Source organism: Gadus chalcogrammus, chromosome 22, assembly GCF_026213295.1.
Source record: "Gadus chalcogrammus isolate NIFS_2021 chromosome 22, NIFS_Gcha_1.0, whole genome shotgun sequence".
NCBI lineage: Eukaryota > Metazoa > Chordata > Actinopteri > Gadiformes > Gadidae > Gadus > Gadus chalcogrammus.
The window spans coordinates 5,625,574-5,639,442 of NC_079433.1; positions in this window are offsets into that span (position 1 = coordinate 5,625,574).

Here is a 13,869-nt window from a genome sequence, read left to right on the forward strand (position 1 = left end):
TATGAAAAAAGAAATCGATATACCCCATCGATATATTGAACCTGGGGGGGTAGGTTCAATATATCGATTGGAGAAAACAAATAATCTATCGATATGAAAAAAGAAATCGATATACCCCATCGATATATTGAACCTGGGGGGGTAGGTTCAATATATCAATTGGAGAAAACAAATAATCTATCGATATCAAAAAAGAAACCAATATACCCCATCGATATATTGAACCTGGGGGGGTAGGTTCAATATATCAATTGGAGAAAACAAATAATCTATCGATATGAAAAAAGAAATCGATATACCCCATCGATATATTGAACCTGGGGGGGTAGGTTCAATATATCAATTGGAGAAAACAAATAATCTATCGATATGAAAAAAGAAATCGATACACCCCATCGATATATTGAACCTGGGTAGGTTCAATATATCGCTTGAAAAAACAAAAAAATCTATTGATATATTGAACCTGGGGGGCAAAGGTTCAATATATCGTTTGAAAAAAAAAGAATCCATAGATATATTAAACCTGGTGGGCATGGACGGATTATGACATATCGGGCCCCTGGGCACGTGGACTCCGCAGCCCCCCCCCCCCCCCCTTCCAACATAAACACACGCACCCAGAATACACACACACTTATTGGCGATAATAAGTCATTGGCCTATACCTGCAACTCAGCAGGATTTGTAGCACAGGAAAGGCAACCTCACAATAATTATTACAAATAAATGCATCTTTATTTAACCAAAACATGATAAAAAAAATACATAATTGATGCAATTTTTGGCGATTTGAACGAATTTCGAATGCACCTTACAGTTCCTTACATTAATTGACAGTAATGCATTTCACCTATGAAATGCATTTTTTCCGGGCTCTGTTCCGTGCAAAATCCTCCACGATATCATCAAACTCCAGTGCATTGGTAAGGTCGCTCTCAATTGCCATGAGAGAAAGTGCCTTGAGGCGTTTTTGTGACATTTTCGTCCTCAGTTCATTTTTTATCCTGGACAGAAGAGAGAATGACCGCCCCCCTTCGCAATTACTGACGGGCAGAGTCAGAAAAAGCCGTAGCGCTACATACACATTTGGAAACATAGATTGCAGTCCAAAATCGTGCATAATTCGTAGCAGTCCTTTTGGGGTTGCATCATCTCCAGGCTTGTTAAATGATCTGAACTGAATAAATTCATTGCTTCAACGCTCCAATTAGAGTTCGCCGTTGCTCCATGTTTAAATGACAGTGACTTGTTCGTGAATGGTCTCAAATTCACAAACTGAAATAGTGCCCCCTATTGATCTTTTTATTAATTTATTTACTCAGTAGTAACAGGCCTACTATTGCTGTTTTCGCTTGAATTGTTGTATTTCTCCACTGATTGCTTCGACAATGCAACATTAAAAGTTACTAACGCTGGGGCCCAGGGCCCCACTGTTAGTAACTTGTGGGGCCCTGGGCCCCACTGTTAGTAAGTTGTGGGGCCCTGGGCCCCAAAGTAAGTAACTAGTGGGGCGGCTCAGCCTACTTCAGTTACTAACAGTGGGGCCCTGGGCCCCACTGTTAGTAACTTGTGGGGCCCTGGACCCCACTGTTAGTAACATGTTGTATACCCACGCAGGACTCTCCACGCCATGTTCCCTAAACCCGCTAAAGGACGTTTAGCGGGTTTATGTTTTTTATGTTTTTGTTTTTTTTCATGAGGACCAATAAAAAACGACAGTGTAACCCCTTATGTTTTTTTTCATGAGGACCAATAAAAAAGGACAGTGTTACCCCTTATTTTTTTCCAGCCGTGTCCTGGAGGAACGGACATTCATGTCCATGCGCTTCTTGAGCTTATTACCACTAGATGATGACGCTGTTTGTACTCAAATACGTTCAGCCTCTACCACCGGTGTCGTGCTGGCACAGTGGTTAGCACTGCTGCCTCACAGCCACATGGTCCCTGGTTCAAACCCGGTGGCGCCTGTCTTTCTCTCCCCGTGTGGAGCCTACCTGTCTCTCTCTCCCCGTGTGGAGCCTGTCTCTCTCTCTCCCTGTGTGGAGCCTGTCTGTCTCTCTCTCTCCCCGTGTGGAGCCTACCTGTCTCTCTCTCTCTCCCTGTGTGGAGCCTGTCTCTCTCTCCCCGTGTGGAGCCTGTCTGTCTCTCTCCCCATGTCCATTTATTATTTTTATTATTATATATGCAGAGATCATTCTGTGTTGAGTACGCAATGACTAATAAAGAGATGTCTTAATGTAACGCCAAACAGAACATTCATAAGAATACATTTGATTATATAACTATAATATAGAAGAACACTGGGATTGAGCTGGGAGTCAATCTGATGACCTTATGGAAGAAGGGACCTAGGATATGCCCCCACCTAAACACACTCATGCTGCGGCCCCCCCGCACACACTCATGGCAGGGGCCCGACCAGAACACCATGGCTGCGGCTCCCCCTCACACACTCATGGATGGGCCCCCCTTAACACACACTCATGGCTGCCCCCCCAGACCAGCTTGGCTGTACCTAATAACTTAACAGTGAGGTTCAGATCCTGGTGGAGGAAAAGCGTTGTGAAAAACCCCAGTTGGAGGAGGTAGAGGAGGAAGAGGAGGTGGAGGTAGAGGAGGTGGAGGGGGTGGAGGAGGTGGAGGAGGAAGAGGAGGTTGAGGTAGAGGAGCTGGAGGAGGTGGAGGAGGTAGAGGAGAAAGAGGAGGTGGAGGAGGTGGAGGAGAAAGAGGAGTTGGAGGAGGTGGAGGAGGAAGAGGAGGTGGAGGAGGAAGAGGAGGTGGAGGTAGAGGAGGTGGAGGGGGTGGAGGAGGTAGAGAAGAAAAGGAGGTGGAGGGGGTGGAGGAGGTGGAGGCAGAGGAGGTGGAGGAGGTGGGGGAGGTGGAGGAGGTGCAGTGTGAGAGTGTGAGGCGCTGGGAATAAAACGCTACGCCGTCTTTACTGAAGCTCCTCCTCCTCGTGGAGGGGACGACCAATAAAAAACGACAGTGTTAGCCCCTATCTGTAATTTGATGAATTTCGACATTTCAACAGAAGACATCAACCGGACCTGAACCCCGGTCTCCAGAGGGTTAGGCAGAGTGCACTCCACTGCACCACTGAGGCGACGACAAAACAAATTAATCAATCATCAATAAAGAGGATATCCATGACATTAAAATGTATGTTTGTTCATTTTGTTTGTGTTGATATGGATCCTCCTGGGTCTGAAACAAAGAATTATTATTATGTGTGTATTTCTATAATTTCCCTTGTGTTTTTTTTCATGACGACCAATAAAAAACGACAGTGTTACCCCTTATGTTTTTTTTCATGAGGACCGATAAAAAAGGACAGTGTTACCCCTTATGTTTTTTTTCATGAGGACCAATAGAAAACGACAGTGTTACCCCTTATGTTTTTTTTCATGAGGACCAATTAAAAACGACAGTGTTACCCCTTATGTTTTTTTTCAGGACGACCAATAATAAACAACAGTGTTACACCTTATGTTTTTTTTCATGACGACCAATAAAAAACAACAGTGTTACCCCTTATGGTTTTTTTCATGAGGACCAATAAAAACAACAGTGTTACCCCTTATGTTTTTTTTCATGAGGACCAATAAAAAACGACAGTGTTACGCCTTATGTTTCTTTTCATGAGGACCAATAAAAAACGACAGTGTTACACCTTATGTTTTTTTTCATGACGACCAATAAAAAACAACAGTGTTACCCCTTATGTTTTTTTTCATGACGACCGATAAAAAACAACAGTGTTACCCCTTATGTTTTTTTTCATGACGACCGATTAAAAACGACAGTGTTACCCCTTATGTTTTTTTTCATGAGGACCAATAAAAAACGACAGTGTTACCCCTTATGTTTTTTTTCATGAGGACCAATAAAAAACGACAGTGTTACCCCTTATGTTTTTTTTCATGAGGACCGATAAAAAAGGACAGTGTTACCCCTTATGTTTTTTTTCATGAGGACCGATAAAAAACGACAGTGTTACCCCTTATGTTTTTTTTCATGACGACCAATAAAAAAGGACAGTGTTACCCCTTAAGTTTTTTTTCATAACGACCAATAAAACACGACAGTGTTACCCCTTATGTTTTTTTCATGACAACCAATAAAAAACGACAGTGTTACCCCTTATGTTTTTTTTTATGAGGACCAATAAAAAACGACAGTGTTACCCCTTATGTTTTTTTTCATGAGGACCAATAAAAAACGACAGTGTTACCCCTTATGTTTTTTTCAAGACAACCAATAATAAACAACAGTGTTACCCCTTATGTTTTTTTTCAGGACGACTAATAATAAACAACAGTGTTACACCTTATGTTTTTTTTCATGACGACCAATAAAAAACAACAGTGTTACCCCTTATGGTTTTCTTCATGAGGACCAATAAAAAACAACAGTGTTACCCCTTATGTTTTTTGTTTTTTTTCATGACGACTGATAAAAAACGACAGTGTTACCCCTTATGTTTTTTTTCATGAGGACCGATAAAAACGACAGTGTTACCCCTTATGTTTTTTCTCATGACGACCGATAAAAAACGACAGTGTTACCCCTTATGTTTTTTTTCATGACGACCGATAAAAAACGACAGTGTTACCCCTTATGTTTTTTTTCATGACGACCGATAAAAAACAACAGTGTTATCCCTCATGTTTTTTTTCATGACGACCGATAAAAAACGACAGTGTTACCCCTTATGTTTTTTTTCATGACGACCGATAAAAAACGTCAGTGTTACCCCTTATGTTTTTTTCTCATGACGACCGATAAAAAACGACAGTGTTACCCCTTATGTTTTTTTTCATGACGACCGATAAAAAACGACAGTGTTACCCTTATGTTTTTTTCATGACGACCGATAAAAAACAACAGTGTTACCCCTTATCTTTTTTTTCATGACGACCGATAAAAAACAACAGTTTTACCCCTTATGTTTTTTTTCAAGACGACCGATTAAAAACGACAGTGTTACCCCTTATGTTTTTTTTCATGAGGACCAATAAAAAACGACAGTGTTACCCCTTATGTTTTTTTTTCATGAGGACCAATAAAAAACGACAGTGTTACCCCTTATGTTTTTTTTCATGAGGACCGATAAAAAAGGACAGTGTTACCCCTTATGTTTTTTTTCATGAGGACCGATAAAAAACGACAGTGTTACCCCTTATGTTTTTTTTCATGACGACCAATAAAAAAGGACAGTGTTACCCCTTAAGTTTTTTTTCATAACGACCAATAAAACACGACAGTGTTACCCCTTATGTTTTTTTCATGACAACCAATAAAAAACGACAGTGTTACCCCTTATGTTTTTTTTCATGAGGACCAATAAAAAACGACAGTGTTACCCCTTATGTTTTTTTTCATGAGGACCAATAAAAAACGACAGTGTTACCCCTTATGTTTTTTTCAAGACAACCAATAATAAACAACAGTGTTACCCCTTATGTTTTTTTTCAGGACGACTAATAATAAACAACAGTGTTACACCTTATGTTTTTTTTCATGACGACCAATAAAAAACAACAGTGTTACCCCTTATGGTTTTCTTCATGAGGACCAATAAAAAACAACAGTGTTACCCCTTATGTTTTTTGTTTTTTTTCATGACGACTGATAAAAAACGACAGTGTTACCCCTTATGTTTTTTTTCATGAGGACCGATAAAAAACGACAGTGTTACCCCTTATGTTTTTTCTCATGACGACCGATAAAAAACGACAGTGTTACCCCTTATGTTTTTTTTCATGACGACCAATAAAAAATGACAGTGTTACCCCTTATGTTTTTTTTCATGACGACCGATAAAAAACAACAGTGTTATCCCTCATGTTTTTTTTCATGACGACCGATAAAAAACGACAGTGTTACCCCTTATGTTTTTTTTCATGACGACCGATAAAAAACGTCAGTGTTACCCCTTATGTTTTTTCTCATGACGACCGATAAAAAACGACAGTGTTACCCCTTATGTTTTTTTTCATGACGACCAATAAAAAACGACAGTGTTACCCCTTATGTTTTTTTTCATGACGACCGATAAAAAACAACAGTGTTACCCCTTATCTTTTTTTTCATGACGACCGATAAAAAACAACAGTGTTACCCCTTATGTTTTTTTTCAAGACGACCGATTAAAAACGACAGTGTTACCCCTTATGTTTTTTTTCATGAGGACCGATAAAAAACAACAGTGTTACCCCTTATGTTTTTCCAGCCGTGTCCTGGAGGAACGGACATTCATGTCCATGCGCTTCTTGAGCTTATTACCACTAGATGATGACGCTGTTTGTACTCAAATACGTTCAGCTTCTACCACCGGTGTCGTGCTGGCACAGTGGTTAGCACTGCTGCCTCACAGCCACAAGGTCCCCGGTTCAAACCCGGTGGGGGTCGGTCTTTCTATCTCCCTGTGTGGAGCCTGTCTCTCTCTCCCCGTGTGGAGCCTACCTGTCTCTCTCGACCTACCTGTCTCTCTCGATCTCTCTCTCCCCGTGTGGAGCCTGTCTCTCTCTCTCCCTCCCCGTGTGGAGCCTACCTGTCTCTCTCTCCCCGTGTGGAGCCTACCTGTCTCTCTCTCTCCCTGTGTGGAGCCTGTCTGTCTCTCTCTCTCCCCGTGTGGAGCCTGTCTCTCTCTCCCCGTGTGGAGCCTGTCTGTCTCTCCCCGTGTGGAGCCTGTCTGTCTCTCTCCCCATGTCCATTTATTATTTTTATTATTATATATGCAGAGATCATTCTGTGTTGAGTACGCAATGACTAATAAAGAGATGAACCGTCTTAATGTAACGCCAAACAGAACATTCATAAGAATACATTTGATTATATAACTATAATATAGAAGAACACTGGGATTGAGCTGGGAGTCAATCTGATGACCTTATGGAAGAAGGGACCTAGAATATGCCCCCACCTAAACACACTCATGCTGCGGCCCCCCCGCACACACTCATGGCAGGGGCCCGACCAGACCACCATGGCTGCGGCTCCCCCTCACACACTCATGGATGGGCCCCCCTTAACACACACTCATGGCTGCCCCCCCAGACCAGCTTGGCTGTACCTAATAACTTAACAGTGAGGTTCAGATCCTGGTGGAGGAAAAGCGTTGTGAAAAACCCCAGTTGGAGGAGGTAGAGGAGGAAGAGGAGGTGGAGGTAGAGGAGGTGGAGGGGGTGGAGGAGGTGGAGGAGGAAGAGGAGGTTGAGGTAGAGGAGGTGGAGGGGGTGGAGGAGGTAGAGGAGAAAGAGGAGGTGGAGGAGAAAGAGGAGGTGGAGGAGGTGGTGGAGGAGGAAGAGGAGGTGGAGGTAGAGGAGGTGGAGGGGGTGGAGGAGGTAGAGGAGAAAAGGAGGTGGAGGGGGTGGAGGAGGTGGAGGTAGAGGAGGTGGAGGAGGTGGGTGAGGTGGAGGAGGTGCAGTGTGAGAGTGTGAGGCGCTGGGAATAAAATGCTACGCCGTCTTTAGTGAAGCTCCTCCTCCTCATGGAGGGGACGACCAATAAAAAACGACAGTGTTAGCCCCTATCTTTAATTTGATGATTTTCGACATTTCAACTGAAGATATCAACCGGACTCGAACCCCGGTCTCCAGGGGGTTAGGCAGAGTGCACTCCACTGCACCACTGAGGCGACGACAAAACAAATTAATCAATCATCAATAAAGAGGATATACATGACATTAAAATGTATGTTTGTTCATTTTGTTTGTGTTGATATGGATCCTCCTGGGTCTGAAATAAAGAATTATTATTATGTGTGTATTTCTATAATTTCCCTTGTGTTTTTTTTCATGACGACCAATAAAAAACGACAGTGTTACCCCTTATGTTTTTTTTTTCATGAGGACCAATAAAAAACGACAGTGTTACCCCTTATGTTTTTTTTCAGGACGACCAATAATACACAACAGTGTTACACCTTATGTTTTTTTTCATGACGACCAATAAAAAACAACAGTGTTACCCCTTATGTTTTTTTTCATGAGGACCAATAAAAAAGGACAGTGTTACCCTTTATGTTTTTTTTCATGAGGACCAATAAAAAACGACAGTTTTTTATGTTTATTTTCCCCTTATGTTTTTTTTCATGACGACCAATAAAAAACGACAGTGTTACCCATTATGTTTTTTTCATGACGACCAATAATAAACAACATTGTTACCCCTTATGTTTATTTTCATCTGGACCAATAAAAAACAACAGTGTTACCCCTTATGTTATTTTTCATGAGGACCAATAAAAAACGACTTATGTTTTTTTTCATGACGACCAATGAAATAACAACAGTGATCGCCCCTATGTTTTATTTGATGAATTTCGACATTACAACAGAAGACATCAACCGGACTTGAACCCCGGTCTCCAGGGGGTTAGGCAGAGTGCACTCCACAGAGTGCACCACGGAGGCGAAGACAAAACTTATTAATCAATCATCAATAAAGAGGATATACATGACATTAAAATGTATGTTTGTTTATTTTTTCTGTGTTGATATGGATCCTCCTGGGTCTGAAATAAAGAATTATTATTATGTGTGTATTTCTATCATTTCCCTTATGTTTTTTTTCATGACGACCAATAAAAAAACGACAGTGTTACCCCTTATGGTTTTTTTCATGACGACCAATAAAAAACGACAGTGTTACGCCTTATGGTTTTTTTCATGACGACCAATAAAAAACAACAGTGTTACCCCTTATGTTTTTTTTTTTTTTCATGAGGACCAATAAAAAACGACAGTGTTACCCCTTATGTTTTTTTTCATGAGGACCAATAAAAAAGGACAGTGTTACCCCTTATGTTTTTTTTCATGACGACCGATAAAAAAGGACAGTGTTACCCCTTATGTTTTTTTTTTCATGACGACCGATAAAAAACAACAGTGTTACCCCTCATGTTTTTTTTCATGACGACCAATAAAAAACAACAGTGTTACCCCTTATGTTATTTTTCATGACGACCGATAAAAAACGTCAGTGTTACCCCTTATGTTTTTTCTCATGACGACCGATAAAAAACGACAGTGTTACCCCTTATGTTTTTTTTCATGACGACCAATAAAAAACGACAGTGTTACCCCTTATTTATTTTATCATGACGACCGATAAAAAACAACAGTGTTACCCCTTATGTTTTTTTTCATGACGACCGATAAAAAACAACAGTGTTACCCCTCATGTTTTTTTTCATGACGACCGATAAAAAACGACAGTGTTCCCCTTTATGTTTTTTTTCATGAGGACCAATAAAAAACGACAGTTTTTTATGTTTATTTTCCCCCTATGTTTTTTTTCATGACAACCAATAATAAACAACATTGTTACCCCTCATGTTTATTTTCATGAGGACCAATAAAAAACAACAGTGTTACCCCTTATGTTATTTTTCATGAGGACCAATAAAAAACGACTTATGTTTTTTTTCATGACGACCAATGAAATAACAACAGTGATCGCCCCTATGTTTTATTTGATGAATTTCGACATTACAACAGAAGACATCAACCGGACTTGAACCCCGGTCTCCAGGGGGTTAGGCAGAGTGCACTCCACAGAGTGCACCACGGAGGCGAAGACAAAACTTATTAATCAATCATCAATAAAGAGGATATACATGACATTAAAATGTATGTTTGTTTATTTTGTCTGTGTTGATATGGATCCTCCTGGGTCTGAAATAAAGAATTATTATTATGTGTGTATTTCTATCATTTCCCTTATGTTTTTTTTCATGACGACCAATAAAAAAACGACAGTGTTACCCCTTATGGTTTTTTTCATGACGACCAATAAAAAACGACAGTGTTACGCCTTATGGTTTTTTTCATGACGACCAATAAAAACAACAGTGTTACCCCTTATGTTTTTTTTTTTTTTCATGAGGACCAATAAAAAACGACAGTGTTACCCCTTATGTTTTTTTTCATGAGGACCAATAAAAAAGGACAGTGTTACCCCTTATGTTTTTTTTCATGACGACCGATAAAAAAGGACAGTGTTACCCCTTATGTTTTTTTTTTCATGACGACCGATAAAAAACAACAGTGTTACCCCTCATGTTTTTTTTCATGACGACCAATAAAAAACAACAGTGTTACCCCTTATGTTATTTTTCATGACGACCGATAAAAAACGTCAGTGTTACCCCTTATGTTTTTTCTCATGACGACCGATAAAAAACGACAGTGTTACCCCTTATGTTTTTTTTCATGACGACCAATAAAAAACGACAGTGTTACCCCTTATTTATTTTATCATGACGACCGATAAAAAACAACAGTGTTACCCCTTATGTTTTTTTTCATGACGACCGATAAAAAACAACAGTGTTACCCCTCATGTTTTTTTTCATGACGACCGATAAAAAACGACAGTGTTCCCCTTTATGTTTTTTTTCATGAGGACCAATAAAAAACGACAGTTTTTTATGTTTATTTTCCCCCTATGTTTTTTTTCATGACGACCAATAAAAAACGACAGTGTTACCCATTATGTTTTTTCATGACGACCAATAATAAACAACATTGTTACCCCTTATGTTTATTTTCATGAGGACCAATAAAAAACAACAGTGTTACCCCCATGTTATTTTTCATGAGGACCAATAAAAAAAGACTTATGTTTTTTTTCATGACGACCAATGAAATAACAACAGTGATCGCCCCTATGTTTTATTTGATGAATTTCGACATTACGACAGAAGACATCAGCCGGACTTGAACCCCGGTCTCCAGGGGGTTAGGCAGAGTGCACTCCACTGCACCACGGAGGCGAAGACAAAACATATTAATCAATCATCAATAAAGAGGATATACATGACATTAAAATGTATGTTTGTTTATTTTGTCTGTGTTGATATGGATCCTCCTGGGTCTGAAATAAAGAATGATTATTATGTGTGTATTTCTATTATTTCCCTTATGTTTTTTTTCATGACGACCAATAAAAAACGACAGTGTTACCCCTTATGGTTTTTTTCATGACGACCAATAAAAAACGACAGTGTTACCCCTTATGGTTTTTTTCATGACGACCAATAAAAAACAACAGTGTTACCCCTTATGTTTTTTTTTTTTTTCATGAGGACCAATAAAAAACGACAGTGTTACCCCTTATGTTTTTTTTCATGAGGACCAATAAAAAAGGACAGTGTTGCCCCTTATGTTTTTTTTCACGACGACCGATAAAAAAGGACAGTATTACCCCTTATGTTTTTTTTTTCATGACGACCGATAAAAAACAACAGTGTTACCCCTCATGTTTTTTTTCATGACGACCGATAAAAAACGACAGTGTTACCCCTTATGTTATTTTTCATGACGACCGATAAAAAACGTCAGTGTTACCCCTTATGTTTTTTCTCATGACGACCGATAAAAAACGACAGTGTTACCCCTGATGTTTTTTTTCATGACGACCAATAAAAAACGACAGTGTTACCCCTTATTTTTTTTTTCATGACGACCGATAAAAAACAACAGTGTTACCCCTTATGTTTTTTTTCATGACGGCCGATAAAAAACAACAGTGTTACCCCTCATGTTTTTTTTCATGACGACCGATAAAAAACAACAGTGTTACCCCTTATGTCTTTTTTCATGACGACCGATAAAAAACGACAGTGTTACCCCTCATGTTTTTTTTCATGACGACCGATAAAAAACGACAGTGTTACCCCTTATGTCTTTTTTCATGACGACCGATAAAAAACGTCACCCCTCATGTTTTTTCATGACGACCGATAAAAAACAACAGTGTTACCCCTTATGTTTTTTTTCATGAGTACCAATAAAAAACGACAGTGTTACCCCTTATGTTTTTTTTCATGACGACCAATAAAAAACGACAGTGTTACCCCTTATGTCTTTTTTCATGAGGACCAATAAAAAACGACAGTGTTACCCCTTATGTTTTTTTTCATGACGACCAATAAAAATTGACATTGTTACCCCTTATGTTTTTTTTCATGAGGACCAATAAAAAAGGACAGTGTTACCCCTTATGTTTTTTTTTTTATAACGACCAATAAAAACGACAGTGTTACCCCTTATGTTTTTTTCATGATGACCAATAAAAAACGACAGTGTTACCCCCCATGTTATTTTTCATGAGGACCAATAAAAAACGACAGTGTTACCCCTTATGTTTTTTTTCATGAGGACCAATAAAAAAGGACAGTGTTACCCCTTATGTTTTTTTTCCAGGACGACCAATAATAAACAACAGTGTTACACCTTATGTTTTTTTCATGACGACCAATAAAAAACAACAGTGTTACCCCTTATGTCTTTTTTCATGATGACCGATAAAAAACGTCAGTGTTACCCCTTATGTTTTTTTTCATGACGACCGATTAAAAACGGCAGTGTTACCCCTTATGTTTATTTTCATGACGACCGATAAAAAACAACAGTGTTACCCCTCATGTTTTTTTTTCATGACGACCGATAAAAAACAACAGTGTTACCCCTTATGTTTTTTTTCATGACGACCGATTAAAAACGACAGTGTTACCCCTTATGTTTTTTTTCATGACGACCAATAAAAAACGACAGTGTTACCCCTTATGTTTTTTTTCATGACGACCAATAAAAAACGACAGTGCTACCCCTTATGTTTTTTCATGACGACCAATAAAAAACGACAGTGTTACCCCTTATGTTTTTTTTCATGAGGACCAATAAAAAACGACAGTGTTACCCCTTATGTTTTTTTTCATGAGGACCAATAAAAAAGGACAGTGTTACCCCTTATGTTTTTTTTCAGGACGACCAATAATAAACAACAGTGTTACACCTTATGTTTTTTTCATGACGACCAATAAAAAACAACAGTGTTACCCCTTATGGTTTTTTTCATGAGGACCAATAAAAAACAAGTGTTACCCCTTATGTTTTTTTTTTTTTTTTCATGAGGACCGATAAAAAACGACAGTGTTACCCCTTATGTTTTTTTTCATGACGACCAATATAAAACGACAGTGTTACCCCTTATGTTTTTTTTCATGACGACCAATAAAAAACAACAGTGTTGACCCTTATGTTTTCTTTCATGACGACCGATAAAAAACGACAGTGTTACCCCTTATGTTTTTTTTCATGACGACCGATGAAAAACAACAGTGTTACCCCTTATGTTTTTTTTCATGACGACCGATGAAAAACAACAGTGTTACCCCTCATGTTTCTTTTCATGACGACCGATAAAAAACGACGGTGTTACCCCTTAAGTTTTTTTTCATGACGATGGATAAAAAACTTCAGTGTTACCCCTTATGTTTTTTCTCATGACGACCGATAAAAAACGACAGTGTTACCCCTTATGTTTTTTTTCATGACGACCAATATAAAACGACAGTGTTACCCCTTATGTTTTTTTCATGACGACCGATAAAAAACAACAGTGTTACCCCTTATGTTTTTTTTCATGACGATCGATTAAAAACGACAGTGTTACCCCTTATGTTTTTTTTCATGAGGACCAATAAAAAACGACAGTGTTACCCCTTATGTTTTTTTTCATTAGGACCAATAAAAAAGGACAGTGTTACCCCTTATGTTTTTTTTCATGAGGACCGATAAAAAACGACAGTGTTACCCCTTATGTTTATTTTCATGACGACCGATAAAAAACAACAGTGTTACCCCTCATGTTTTTTTTTCATGACGACCGATAAAAAACGACAGTGTTACCCCTTATGTTTATTTTCATGACGACCGATAAAAAACAACAGTGTTACCCCTCATGTTTTTTTTTCATGACGACCGATAAAAAACAACAGTGTTACCCCTTATGTTTTTTTTTCATGACGACCGATTAAAAACGACAGTGTTACCCCTTATGTTTTTTTTCATGACG